Here is a 14723-nt window from a genome sequence, read left to right on the forward strand (position 1 = left end):
ACCAAAAAAAGTGTTCAAAAATAAAAATTAAAAAATTAAAAATAAAATGGGACAACTACACCTAAAACGCAATCCAATTTCTCTTCTCTTCTCTTCCATCCCGCAATGCTCCGGTACCCCACCTTTCGCTATTCCATCCTGCAGAATCAAAGAAAAACAAGAATTAAACTGAGATAACGGATCAAGTAATCAAACCAAAAAGAAAAAATAAAGAAACAGATCTGGAAATTGTAAATAAAAAATTTTCTCCGTGCTTTCCCGGTAATAGCCCCAAAAACTTGGTGTCCCCAGCAACGGCGCCAAAAACTTGGTGTGTTCGTAATTGCGTCATTAAACACTTTGGAATACCAATTTAAACATTTATAATTTTTTTCGATTCTCAAACAATTACAAACGCAGTAAAGGGATGAGAACGGGTCGTATCCACAGGGAAGCAAGGGAAAAATTAATACACACTCAAATCCGGACAAGAGAACACAAAGGGGAAGTGCAAAAATATAAGAATTAATTAAATAAACTGAGAAAAATATAGAATTCAAACAATACTGAAAGTTAAAAGTGCAGAAACATAAATAAATACAATAATAAATTAACAAAAGAAATGAAATAAAAATCTATAATCCGATTAGAGGTAGTAGTCTCCAGATCTCTCCTTTGACCCTCGAACTTCTCGAGCTAGGCCTTCCATCTTACTTGGCCGAATTGCAGATCTGCAAAAAATAAAACGAAGATCAAACGGAATGAAAATAAATTGCAGAAAGTAAATAACGAAACTGGAATTGAAAGAACAAAAATTAAAATTAAAATAAGTAAAAGTGGTTTGGATCCGATTCCAGAGGTGGCAATAGTGGTGTTGGTGAACTGCAAGTAGGAACCCCTCCTCTTGCCTGGGTATCTTCCTCTTCCTCTACCCTTGAACTTCTCAAGATCAGCCTTCCGTCTTACCTGGGGGTAGAATCCAACCCTTTCTCAAGAGCTTTTGGGTCCTTTTTATAGAGATGGGTGGACACAATTGGGATTAGAGAGAAAGAGGGGGGTGGTAGATGGGTTTTAGCAAAGTTATGGGTGTCCTAAGGTTTCTAATGGAGGGTTAGGAATGTTTTGGGGTGATCCTAAGGCTTAGAATAGAAAGAGAGGGCGCCCAATATTATGTAGGGTTGAGATTTGGGCACCAAAAATGGATGGAGGAGATTGAGGCACCTAAGGTTGAATGGTGGAGATTAAAAGAGGTGGATGGCACCCTAGAGTGGATGGCTGAGATATAAGATGGAGTGGAGGGCTGAGATTTGGTGGTTTGGGGCTGAATGGCGAGGATTAGTAGTTAAGTGACGCCCTATGGTTTAAAAGCTGCAAAAAGAGTGCCCTAGAATGAGTGGTTGATATTAAAAGAGGTGGAGGGTGGAGATTAAACACGTAAGGGCGGCAAGGGTTTGTTAAGAGTGAAAAAAATGGGATAAAACGCGTACTAGGGTTTGCTAAGGCGTGGAGAGCATGGTAATACAGTAGGAGTGGCGCCAAAATGGGTTTAGCAAATTAGAAGCGCCCTCCTGCTCTCAGTGTTTCACAAAAACACCCCTTCTCTTAGCTAGACTTCACACCAGCTTCCCAAAAACTGCATTTCAGCCCTGAAAACTTCTCAGTTTTGCATAGGATTTGCACAAAGACCCTCAGAGGTCACAACATTGAAATTAACTGGGAAAATGACACAATTTAACTACTCTAATGATAAAAATACCCCTGAATTGATGCCCTTAAGAGATTAAAATGCAGAGTTATCAATATCCTCATCTGATAAATCACTTATTCTTAAGGACATTCTTCATGTACCTAATATTCGTTGCCATTTTCTTTTTGTCTCCAAATTCACACGAGATAATCAGTGCTATTTTGAGTTTCACCCGGCATTTTTCTTGGTGAAGGATTCTCAAACGGAACAGGTTCTTCTTCGCGGCCAGAATAAAAATGGTCTCTATTATCTTTCTCTGAAGCTGCCTCACTCAGCCTATCTTGGAGAGAGAGCTACCTTAGATATATGGCATCAGAGATTCAGCCATCCATCCTCCTATCTAGTCTCCAAATTCTTCAGTAACACGATCTTCCTGTTACTGGTGCTTGCCTAAAGTCTTTCTGTCGCTCATGTGCTTATGGCAAGAGTCATCGTCACCCATTTGACTCTCGCTCTACCGCTGCCTCCTCTCCTCTAGAGTTAATGGCTTTAAATATTATATAGCTTTTACTGATATATTCTCCAAATACACCTAGTTTTATCCCATGAATAATAAGGCTGAATCTCTTTCTATATTTATTCAATTCAAAACAATGGTTGAAAGGCAATTGGGGGTCTCCATCAAACGCTTCCAATCTGATGGTGATGGCGAATTCCAGAAACTATCTTCCTACTTTGCTTCTCTTGGCATCTTAAATCAGCTCTCTTGTCCTCACACTCCGGCTCAGAATGGGGTGGCTGAAAGATGTCATAGGCATATTGTCGAGCATGGCTTATCACTTCTCACTCATGCCTCTATCCCAACCAAATATTGGTGGGAGGCCTTTAATCCGGTGGTTTACCTCATGAACAGAACACTGACACGTGTGCTGAATTTTCATTCTCCCCTGGAATTGCTCTTTCACAAGATTCCTGATTACAAAAGACTACGAGTTTTTTGGTGTGAGTATTTTCCACAGACCAGAGCATACAACTCCAACAAGCTGGAGCCCAGATTTCTCTCATGTATCTTCCTTGGCTATAGCGACTCCCACAAAAGACTACGGGATGTTTTGTTCAATGAATGTTCATTTCCCTTTGATAACCTTCCTACAAAACCGACATCACCACCATCCAGCAACCTATTGGACCACCACCTCTTCTTTCAACAGTCCCCACACCTTCCTTGCCACCTCTCACTGCCTAGTCGCCTTCTCCTATCCACGTTACTAATAATCAGCCGCCCCCATCTCCCACTCCATCTCCTATCGTACCACCTTCCCCTGTACCTCAGGCTCCGCCCTCAAATGTTTCAACACACCCAATGATCACTAGATCCAAATCTGGGATTAGCAAACCCAGTCTCAAACGTCTGGAATCTAGAACCCAATATAAGGCCCATAATTCCTCTAAACATCCAATCTACACCTCTAGTCCTGAACCCACCTGTTTTACTGAAGCTAACAAGCATCCTCTGTGGCGCGATGCAATGGTTGAAGAGTTCCATGCTCTTGTTCACAATGGCACTTGGGAGTTGCGACCTTGATCTGAAACCCATAACATCTTGGGTTGTAAGTGAGTCTTTCGTGTTAAACTCCGACCTGATGGTTTTATCGACTACTATAAAGCCATGCTCGTTGCTAACTTTCATCAGCGTGAAGGGATAGATTTTGAAACATTCAGCCTAGTGGTCAAGCCCACAACCATTCGAGTAATTCTCTCCCATGCGGTTTCTTGCGGTTGGGACATTCAGCAACTCAATGTGTAAAATGCCTTCTTGCACGGAGATCTCAATGAACATGTTTATATGGAGCAGCCTCTAGGATTCATTGACAAAGACAAACCTTCTCATGTTTTCCTTCTTAAACGATCATTGTATGGAGTCAAACAGGCGCCTAGAGCTTGGTTTCACAAGCTCAGCTCTTATCTTCTCTCCTTGGGATTTGTATGCTCAATGTCTGTTAGCTGCTTGTTTATTCTTCATGACAATGATACGTGGATTTTTCTCCTCGTTTACATTGATGATATCATCATCACGGGCTCTTCTACTGCCTTGGCATCATCGATTATTCAAAAACTCCAAACTCAATTTGCCATCAAATTGCTTGGTCCGCTTAGCTCTTTCTTTGGCATGGAAGCTGTACGTACCAAATTTGGGCTGCTCCTTAGCCAAAGAAAGTACATCATCGACCTCCTTCAGTGCACTAAACTTGATGGTATCAAACCTGTTGCAACTCCTATCTCATCTTTGTCCCACTGATGACTCTCCTTTTGCTGATGTCACCCTGTACAGACAAGTTGTGGGGGCCCTCCAGTACTTGAGCTTTACCCGATCTGGCATTGCTTACTCAGTTAGTCGGGTCTGTCAATCCATGCATAAACCTACAACTGATGACTGGGCCACTGTGAAGAGAATTCTGAGGTATTTAAAACACACTGTCGACTTCGGGTTAGCCATCCTACCTTATTCTTCAATCTCATTGACTGCCTTCACTGATGTGGATTGGGCAGGCTGCAAACTAGACCGACGTTCCCAGACAGGTTATTGTGTTTACGTGGGCCCCAACCTAATCTCGTGGGCCTCGAAAAAGCAGGCCACCGTGGCCCGCTCAAGCACCGAAGCCGAGTACCGAAGTGCAGCTAAACTCTTATGAAGTCTCTCTTCTCAGAAATTGGCTTGCCTCACGAGACCATGACAATTCGATGTGATAATGTTGGGGCTACTTACCTGGCCGCCTATTTTGTCTTCCATTCGCGGATGAAACATATTGAAATCGATGTGCACTTCGTTCATCACCACGTCGCTGCCAAACACTTGCAAATAAGGTACATCTCAAGCAAAGACCAAATTGCTGATTTGCTTTGCTCACCAAACCAATTGGTATGCCGCTTTTCTCTTTCCTTCGTGACAAGCTTTATGTTGTTGCACCTTCCATTAGTTGAGGGGGGATGTTGACCAACGTATCGTACACGAATCCACTGGAGGATAAACCCACAACATTGAAAATTATCTTTGTATTTATCCTCTATTTATCTCCACTTAATTACTGTATTTATCTTCTGTATCAACTCTGTATATATATTGGTGGAACCTTACTCAATAAAATCATTGAAGTCAAACCAAAACTCTGAGTTCTATATGAAGATGTATGCGATAAGAAGTTTGTTGTCGGAATTTTTTTAGAATTTTTTATAACAGAAAAGAAATACATCTCCTTACAAATACATGCTTATTAGATGCTATTAAATGATTTCTCAACTGAGGGAACGGTTTTACTTGAGGCCTTTCAGGTGGGAACCCTCGTAGTTAAGCTTCCACCTTCCTGGAAAGATTACAAAAATAGCATGAATCATAAACGAAGGAATTTCACACTTGTAAACCTGATTGCTCGCATCAAGAGAGAAGAAAGTAAGAAAAACAAAACCAAGGTTGAAAAAGGCCAATGAGCTTACCTCTAAGGCCAACCTAGTTGAGACAATTAAGACATCCCAAAAGCAAAATTAAGAGAAACCTAAAATGAAGAACAATTAGTTTAAGAAACTGGGTTGATAGTTTAAGAGGAAAATGATTAACTTTGTTTTATATGTGGCAAGACTAGCCATTGGTAGCAAAGTGTAGATTCAGGAAAAGTAAAAATGATAAATAGGATAAGGCTAAGAAGAAGCCATGAGAAAATTTGGTTGAGATAGCTAGATACTATTATTGTTGTAGTTTTAGAGGTAAACTTGGTTGGACATATAAAGGAATGACGGTCAATACTAGTGCAACCAAACATATCTACAGTGAAAGAGGAGCTTTTTTCTCCTCAAATGTGAGGGAGGGAGAGCAAGTCTATATGGGTTCTAAGGCCTCATCAAGTTGTAAGAAAGGGAAAGGTGCTTACTTCTAGAAAGTTGTTGGCACTGAATTACATTCTGCATGTATTTGAGATCCATAGGAACTTGAATTCAGGAGCTTTTTTGAACAAGGTTTAGATGAAATTGATTTTTGAATATGAGAAATTAGTTCTTACTAGAATGGTGACTTTATTGTGAATGTTTGGCATGGTAAATCAAGACATGTGAATTTCTCTTATATTAAGAAAATGAGTAAGATAGGTGGAGTTGTAAAGTGAGCTGTGTTGGGGTTTTGAGGCCTGCGGATTGGTACATGTCATAAAATATTGGGTTGTGTTGGCACGACCCACTAACATGGCATGGTATGACACGAAGCCGAGCAACTGAGGAAATAGTTATTGGGATTCCCCAATGGATAACTTTTTCATCTTGGAGATTTTCTTACATAAATACTCCCAACAATTGTAAACAACTAGTTTGGGGGGTATTTGTATATTTTGGCTTTGGGGGAGGAAAATGACAATATTGCCCCGTAACAACTACATAACAGCTAGTTTGGGGGAATTTTGGTAAAGTGATGATTAACTTTAAAATACACCTCCCAACAACTATAAAACAATTAGCTTTTAAGGATATTTTGTTTAATTGAATTAATTTCAACTCTTATAAATAACTTTACCCTCCCTCATTCTCATTACACCAATTCTCATACTCTCATACTCCCATACTCCATATACTTAATATTGCTTATACCCTCTCACATACTCTACTTTCTCTCAGACTATCTTAATCTTCTACTCCCTAGTTCTTAATTGTCAACTTCATTCAAGCCTCAACATGAAGGTTTGCTCAAGTATTTTAAGTTATCAATTTGGGAGGCTTAAAAGATTCATCAGTTGAAATCAAGTTGGGATTTTGGACTGATAGGCTAGGTAAGTTGTAATTAATTAGTTTTCATTTTCATATGGTTTTAATACTACAAATTTTTAAAAACAGTTGGTTCTTCTCAAAATCCCTTTCCCAATATGTTTGGATTTGATGATGTATAGTCACAACACAAAAAACATCAATATAAGTGCTAGTGGTTCTATAGTTGATGTTGTTGTTAGAGCCATCCCTAGTATTGCTACTAAGTCAAAGAAAAAATCCAACCTAGTTTGGGAAATGTTTACTATAGAAACTCTCAAGGGGAATGGAAAAAGAGTTATCTACATTAGATGTAAGAATGTTTTTAGTTAAAGTAGTAGGGGGTATTGGCCATTTGGCTAAACATATGGCTATTCATCTAAAAAATAAAGGTAGTCAAAATTAATCACAAATAAGGCATGGTTTGTTTTTGGTAATTTTGAATATCCTAAGAAAAAATGAGACAAGAATTAGTTAAATATATTGTACATGCTGAACAACCATTTTTATTAGCTAAAGACCATATGCTAGAAAGATTTTACAACAATTAGTAAATCCCCAATTTAGAAAAAAATGATTTCTACTTTATCAACTCTTAATTTTAAAGTTTCACTTACATTAGATATTTGGAATTCCATATATAATCTAAGTTGCATTTGTGTTACAAAGCATTTTATTGATGAAAATTAGCTTTTATAATTTTTTTAGTTTTATAAGACTTTATTTTCCATATACCAGCCCAACAATTGTTGTACGTATATTAAATATTTTACCTAATTTTGGAATTGAAAATAATTTTTTTATTAGTTTTGATAATGCTAGTAATAATGATTCAACTAAATATTTTAAATCTTAATTAAAATCATATTTAAATTGTAAATAACTTCATATTAGGTGTGCATGTCACATCTTAAATTTGTGTTCAAGATGCTTTAAATATTAATTTTTCTCATGTTTCTAAAATTAGAAATTGTATTATGTATATTAGAAGTTTTGGTACAAGAAAACAAAAATTTGAATATTTATGTTAAAAATATGGTTTTAAATAAAGAAATTTAGTATTAGATTTTTAGCATAGGTGTAATTTTACCTATTCTATGTTAGAAAGTTGTATTTCATACGAAGACATTCTTACCAATTTTTATAATGAAAAAATACCCCATTCTTTTATAACCAATGATGTTTGGAAAATTGTAGTATTTGTATAAAAGATTTTTTTTACAATTTTTTTATGATATAATTATAGAATTTTTGGGTGTTTATTACCCAACTTCTTGTATTATAGTTAATCAATTATTTATAATTAGTTAATATTTTTAAAGTATAAAAATAATTCAAAATTTTAAAACATTATTGATGTAATGGAAATTAAATTTAAAAAAGTTGGGAAAATACTTCTCCTCTATATTGCATAGTTGCAATTTTAGATCCTAGGATTAGAAAAGATGGTTTAAATGTTTTATTTGAATTTTATTATGAAAATATCAGAAGTGAAATTGGAAAAAAAAAGGTGAAGTTAATATTTTTATTATTTGAAATGTACAATGTATATGAATATCAATTATTAGGATATAGGGGAACTTATACAACCTCCACTACTAGAAAACTTATACAACCTCCACTACTAAAACCTCTAGTTCTAGTAGTGGAAGAGATAGAGTTTGGTCCTTAATAAATACAAATAAAAAATTAACTACCACTTCATCATCAAGTTCATTTACTAAACTTAATTCTTATTTACAAGCTAATTTTACTAATTTACATATTATTAACAGATTGGTTGGATGTGAAAGATATGTTTTAAGATTGGGGAGGGCATGGCACTTCACTTGATGTTTTACTAGAAGTAGATGATCTAAATCAAGATCAAGGAGATGTAGGAGATGAAAATTGAAGAGTTGAAGTTAAAGAAAATAATGAAGTCAATGTTTTATTTGTATACTCAATAATTTTACAAAATTTTTAAAATTATTGTAAATTTTGTTTTTCAATTTTATTTAAAGTTATTTGTGATATTTTTAATATTCAATACCATTGTAAGTTTTTATTTTCAATTTTGTTATATTCTTTTTATGTTTTGTTTCAAATCCATTTTAATTTTTTTTCAATTTATTTTTTTACTCTGTATTCGTTGAATTCAAATGAAATAAAGTTTCTAAAATTTTCTTTTTAATTTGTTGTCTTGTCTATATTGTACTTTGTTAAGTGTTTAAATTTTTTATTTTTCCCAAAATTGTTATCATTTTTACTTAGCAAAAAAATGAAGAAATAACAAAATAAACAAAAAAAAAGACTTGGTCTAGCTCGGCTTGGCCTAGGCCCGCAACATGGGCTGACAAAGTAAGGGCTTGCTTGGGCTCATGTTGTGAGCCATGCTGGACTTGATCTTTGAGGGGTTTCGGGCCATGCATGGCTCGCCAAGCCCACACGATGGCATGGCATGACCTGCTAAAGCACGGGTAGCCCGCAAAATCATGTCGTGCCGGCACAACACAACTCAAATCACCTCTACAAGTAGGCCTAAAATCATGAATGTTTGATTGTGAAAATAAAAATGTGAAAAGACAAATTGATCCTTTAAATTGAATTTATAGTTATTTAGGAGACAAAGAACACTATGACAAAAAAAGGAAGGGAATTAATAGGCTTTACATATTTGATGTTTGTTACCATTGCAAATTTCATAGAAATCGGTGCCACATCAGCAATTCAAAAATCGTTGATAAATTTGCTAATTGGTTGGCCAATTTTTGAAAAGTCATTCAAAATGATTATTAAAATTAGGCTTAATAGGTTGTGTGAACATCCAATTTGAGTTTGGGGTTCAATCCATCGCTGAAATGGTATGGAGCCACCACCCATCGATACAAGGAACATGGGAGCGATGGGCCTTCCAAGTTCAAGAAATAAAACAAGACTCTCATGTGATCCCAAAAGAAGCTATTCTAGGTACTTTATAGGGGAGAGAAGGAAGGTGTTAGGCACCCCTCTCTCATACTCAACATGTAGTACAATTCCCCTAATTCTGTAAAGAAAGAATAAGAATAAAAAAACAAAAATCTACAAGATTTCTAGCAACCTTGCCCATCAAAAAGGATAGTCATAGTGAGCTTGTTTCCCAAGTGATTCAACCCTCTCATTCTCTTTTTGAGTGAGCGAAACCCTTAAAGGAGCCAAGGATTAGGCAATTACATGCATCCTCCTTTATCCAAGGTTCCCCCTACTAGGCTAATGAGAAAAAAATCAAAGCACAAGGCAATCAATCCCCTATGAACAACCTCATTTAGGGCTCACTAAGCACAATCTACACTTACGATTCAAAACAAAAAAAAAAAGACAAAACAAACCAATAAATAAAATAGAAAAACTAACTTGAACTAGAGCTTAACATAGAGCCAAAATACTATTAAGCATGTATTCTAACATTCAAATAAAAAAGGATTCAATACATATATTCATTTAACTAGACAAATCTAAATTTCAATACAATGAGAGAAGAAATTTCAGCAATGATATCCATTTCAATTATGTTAAATAACTAATAAATGAAATAGAATGTTATCCAAACCATTCAACAAAGTGTTTTAATAATTTCTACTCCAAGTCACCAAGAAATTAACTAAAAATAACAAGCATCATCCAATCAAAAAAGAAATCAATGCTGAAATGGAATAAAAATAAAACACCTAGAGCATTAAGAAGATTCAAGAAAACAAAGAAAAATACTAAAATAAAACAAAAATAACAAAATAAAAAAGGATGAGGTGAGGGGCTCACCTCACTGTGGCCTTTTGACATACACTACAAGATAAGTGATTGAAATTGTTGACGTCTCTTTTTGAGGTTGAGCTTTACTTTAATCAAATGGGTAGATGGCTACTTCTCCAGTGTTACTTTGAGACTTTTCTTTTTTTTTTTCTCTTGGATTGAGTGATGATGGAGGATAGGTTCAGCTAGACTCTTGGAAGGGAGAAGGTTCAAGGAAGAAAAAGGGTTTTGTTTTGGGGTAAACAGAACTAGGGTTTTGATGGAGCTAGGTTTTGGTTTGGGGATGAGAAGTATGAAGAAAAGGGTGATGGGTGAGTGAGTGGATTTCAGTTGGGGAAGTAGAAGGCTAAAGAGGGATATAAGAGAGAGAAAGAAAGGGATTTCAGTGAGGGAGATAGAGGGAAATGAATTCATTACCTTAACCGAAAATGGTGAATGGGCTTGCTCCTTTCCCTTTCCTCTTTCTTTTTCTCCTCTTCTTCTTCCTTCTTCTTTGCTGGCCAAATGGAGAACCCTTTCTATTTTTCTTTTTCCTTTCTTCCTTTTGTTTTGGGTTGGGGCGTGGAGATTTGATGGTGGCGTTTTAGTTGGGGTTTAGGTGAAAGGAGAGGTGGAAGAAAACGATGAGAGGAAGAGTTCGGTGGTAATGTGTTGGTAGAGGTTGATGGAGATGGGTAGGTTCGGTGGTAGAGGAAGAAGGCAGAGAGGAGAAGAGGAAGGTGGAGTTCGGTGGTGAGAGCTTGAGGGAGTGAGGGAGAAAGGACCCAAGTCTGAGAGAGAGTCCCCCAAAAAAAAAACCCTTCTCTTAGCTAGTTCCGGTTTTTTTAGTATAGGTTTTTTCTTCTTTTTTTATCATCTTTTATTGTTAAACCGAATGGGATAGGGCCAGCTTGGTTTGGTTCAGTTGGGATGGTTTAGTCTCATTAGAACTAAATTATGTCTAATTTGATTAGGCTTGAACTAAAAAGGAGAGGGTTAGTTAGGGTTTCTCTTAGGATTTCTTCAAGGTATGGAAAGGATGGAGGTTAAGATGTTTTGATGCAAATCTAAGGGTGGAAAGGTACCTAGAGTTTCCTCATTTTTTCCCCTTTTTTTTTCCTTTTTTTTTCATTGGCTCCTCCTCCTAAATCGAATTTAATAGGCTAGGGGATAACTCCCCTTGATTTGCTCTCCCTTGTCTCTTTTCCTTTAATACCTAGAATGAGGGGAGTTTTAAATTTGATATTTGAATTTGAGGGGGGAATGGATAGTTGGCGGCTAGGGTTTTAGAATTTAGGGTTTTGGGGTGTGGAAGTGAGGGTTAGGCCGATCCTATGGTGGAGAAACAAGGGGGGCTCAAATCTAGGGCAAGGATTAATTCTAGGTTTAGTGAGGGCTTTGGGGTGATTTCTAGAAATGTGAAGGGACTTGAGTGAAAAAACAAAAGAGGGGTTGTTTGCAATGATAGGGTAGGTCCAAGGGGTGTAATGTGTAGGATTCAAGGGTCAAGATTCAAAGAGAAACAAGAATTAAACTGAGATAACGGATCAAGTAATAAAACAAAAAAAAAAATAATGAAACAAATCCGGATAAAGCAAATAAAATTTTTTCTCCGTTGCTTCCCCGAATGGCGCCAAAAACTTGGTCTGTCCAGAAGCGCATTGTTAAACACCCCAAAACACCAGTTTAATTGATAAGCTAAATTACAACTAGTTGGAGTATAAATAGCCGATAATTAAATAGTTGCAACATAAAAATGTTTTAAAAAATCTTTTATACAAATTGTCATTTCCCAATCTTCCTCAAATATAATATCAATAGGCATTTTTTGCATTATAAAAATCACTAAGAATTTGTTTGTGAGAAATACAGCTTTCTAACATAGCATTGATAGAATTCTATCTATGGTTAACATCTAATATAAAATGTTTATATTTTAAACCATAATTTTTATATAAATATTTAAATTCTTGTTTTCTTGCTCCAAAACTTTTAATATATATAAAACAACTTCTAATTTTAGAAATATGAGTAGAAATGATATTTAAACCATCCCGAATACATAAATTTAAGATGCGACATGCACATCTGATATGAAATAATTTACAATTTAAACATGGTTTTAATTGAGATTTTAAAATATTTATTACTGAATCATTATTACTAGCATTATCAAAACTAATATAAAATAATTTATTGTCAATTCCATAAGCATGTAAAGCATTTAAAATACTTGCAGCAATCTAGGCCAATATGTGGTCATTGAAGCCTAGTAAAACTTAAAATTCTTTTATTTAAAAGCCAATTTTCATCAATAAAATGATCGGTAACACAAATATAACTTATGTTAAATTTAGAAATCCAAATATCAGAAGTAAATGCAACTTTATAATTAAGATTTGATAACATATAAATTAAATTTTGTTTATATTTTTAAAGCATTTGATCTAATATTATTCCTAAAAACTTTTTTAAAATGTAGATTAATAGAATTACATAACCATTTTTCAAATTTACTATCTTCATCTAACAAAAATGGTTGTTCTGCATGTACAATGTATTTTGCTAATTCTTGTCTCATTTTTTCTTGAGAATATTTAAAAGTACTAAACCCCCCACCCAATTTGTGTTTGTGTTGTTTTTTTTCCTTCTTCTTCTTTCTCATTGTTGAACAAATGTTTGCCCAAATGGCCAGTACCACCCTTGCTACAATAGCTAAAGTTTTTCCTACATTTTTGGCAAACAACTCTTTTGCCTTCACTTGAACCTCCTCTATTTTAAATATTTTCCAAACCGGGCTAATCAACTTAGTGGCCTTCTTTTTCTTTCCCCTAGTATTTGTAGTAGGGGTGGAAGTTCCATCAATATCAAAATCATCCATATTGGTGCTAATACTGAAACTACGTCGGAAATAATCCACAAGAAAAGAACATGTGATACGGTTAATCCCACGTGCCTGTGGCATTACCGACTTGGCCATGTTAACATAGATCATATCACAAGATTGGTAAATGATGGTCATTTGGATTTTCTAACTATAGAAGATATTTTAACTTATGAACATTGCCTTTTACTAATGACTATTCTTGGTATAGTTACATGTACCTAATGAGACATAAGTCTAAATCCTTTGAAAAGTTCAATGAGTTTAGACAAGAAGTTGAGAAATAATTGGGGAGACACATCAAAACCCTTCGATCAGATCGATGAGGTGAATATCTCTCTGACGAATTCAGGAACTACCTTAAGGACAATGGGATTGTATCACAGTTGTTTCCTCCTACTACACCACAATTAAACGATGTGTCAGAGAGGAAAAATTGGACTTTACTAGATATGGTCTGATCACTTATCGTCCATTCAGAACTACCTATATCCTTTTGGGGACACACATCAGAAACTGCTATATACGTGCTGAATCGGGTTCCAACCAAATCCGTTCCTAAGACTCCCTATAAGCTATGGACCGGTAAGAAACCAAGTGTAAGACACTTGAAGATTTAGGGTTGTCTAGCACATGTTAAAAGAAGAAGTGTAAACAAATTGGAATCCAATACCAGCCATTGCCTATTTGTAGGCTGCCCCAAAGGCTTTGTAGGATATCTCTTCTATGACTCAAGGGAGCAAACAGTATTTTGTAGTCGAAATTCCTACTTCTTGGAAGAATATTACATCTTGAATAATCATCGTCAGAAAATTGTTCTTGATGAGGAAAGCTCAGGAGTAGTGGAAGATGTCCCACTGGTTCCAAATAATACCCAACTTAGAAGATCTACCCGCGTATGTAGGCCTCCAGTTCGCTACGACTATGATCAAGAAACTTACTTGATGGAAGCCACGATCAGTGAGGAAGATCCTGTGACTTATACGAAAGCTATATTGGACATAAAGTCCTTGAAGTGGGTAGATGCAATGAAAGTCGATATGGACTCAATGAAAACCAACAGAGTCTAGACTCTCATAGACCCACCCCCTGGAGTGAAAGCAATTGGTTGCAAATGGATGTACAAGAGGAAGAAGGGTCCTGATGGAAAGGTTGAGACCTATAAAGCTCATCTTGTAGCAAAGGGGTACACTCAAAAAGAGGGAGTCGATTATGAGGAAACCTTTTCGCCAGTGGCCATGCTTAAATACATACAGATTCTACTAGCTGTAGCAGCACACTATGACTATGAGGTTTGGCATATGGATGTCAAAACCGTGTTCCTAAATGAAGATCTTATTGAAGATATCTATATGCAACAACTACAAGGCTTTATTGCATCTGGTTAGGAACACATGGTGTGCAAACTTAACAGATCCATTTATCGACTTAAGCAAGTTTCAAGAAGTTGGAAAATCCGATTTGACTCTACAATCAAACAGTTTGACTTTGAGCAAAATCTGGATGAACCCTGTGTTTATAGGAAATCAGTGGGAGATAAGGTTACATTCCTTGTTTTGTATGTAGACGACATTCTGCTCATTGGGAATGATGTAGGAATGTTGACTACGGTGAAGGAATGGCTTTCGTAGCAATTCTCCATGA

General features: G+C 36.0%; 1 long non-coding RNA gene across 4 annotated transcripts; it reads right to left on the reverse strand.

Moving 5' to 3' along the window:
- Positions 1-483: 483 nt before the first annotated feature.
- LOC148803552 (uncharacterized) lies at positions 484-13985 on the reverse strand. Of its 4 annotated transcripts, none has more exons than XR_016076596.1 (4): positions 10634-13985; positions 5159-5217; positions 1828-5028; positions 484-710 (listed from the first exon to the last, which is right to left on the reverse strand). It is a non-coding gene; the product is annotated as an uncharacterized LOC148803552 (long non-coding RNA). The 4 variants fall into 4 exon arrangements; XR_016076595.1 differs by having other exon boundaries at positions 10226-13985; XR_016076598.1 differs by lacking the exon at positions 5159-5217.
- Between the last annotated feature and the right edge of the window lie 738 nt (positions 13986-14723).

Source organism: Nelumbo nucifera, chromosome 1, assembly GCF_055504915.1.
Source record: "Nelumbo nucifera cultivar China Antique chromosome 1, China Antique-T2T, whole genome shotgun sequence".
Lineage (NCBI taxonomy): Eukaryota > Viridiplantae > Streptophyta > Magnoliopsida > Proteales > Nelumbonaceae > Nelumbo > Nelumbo nucifera.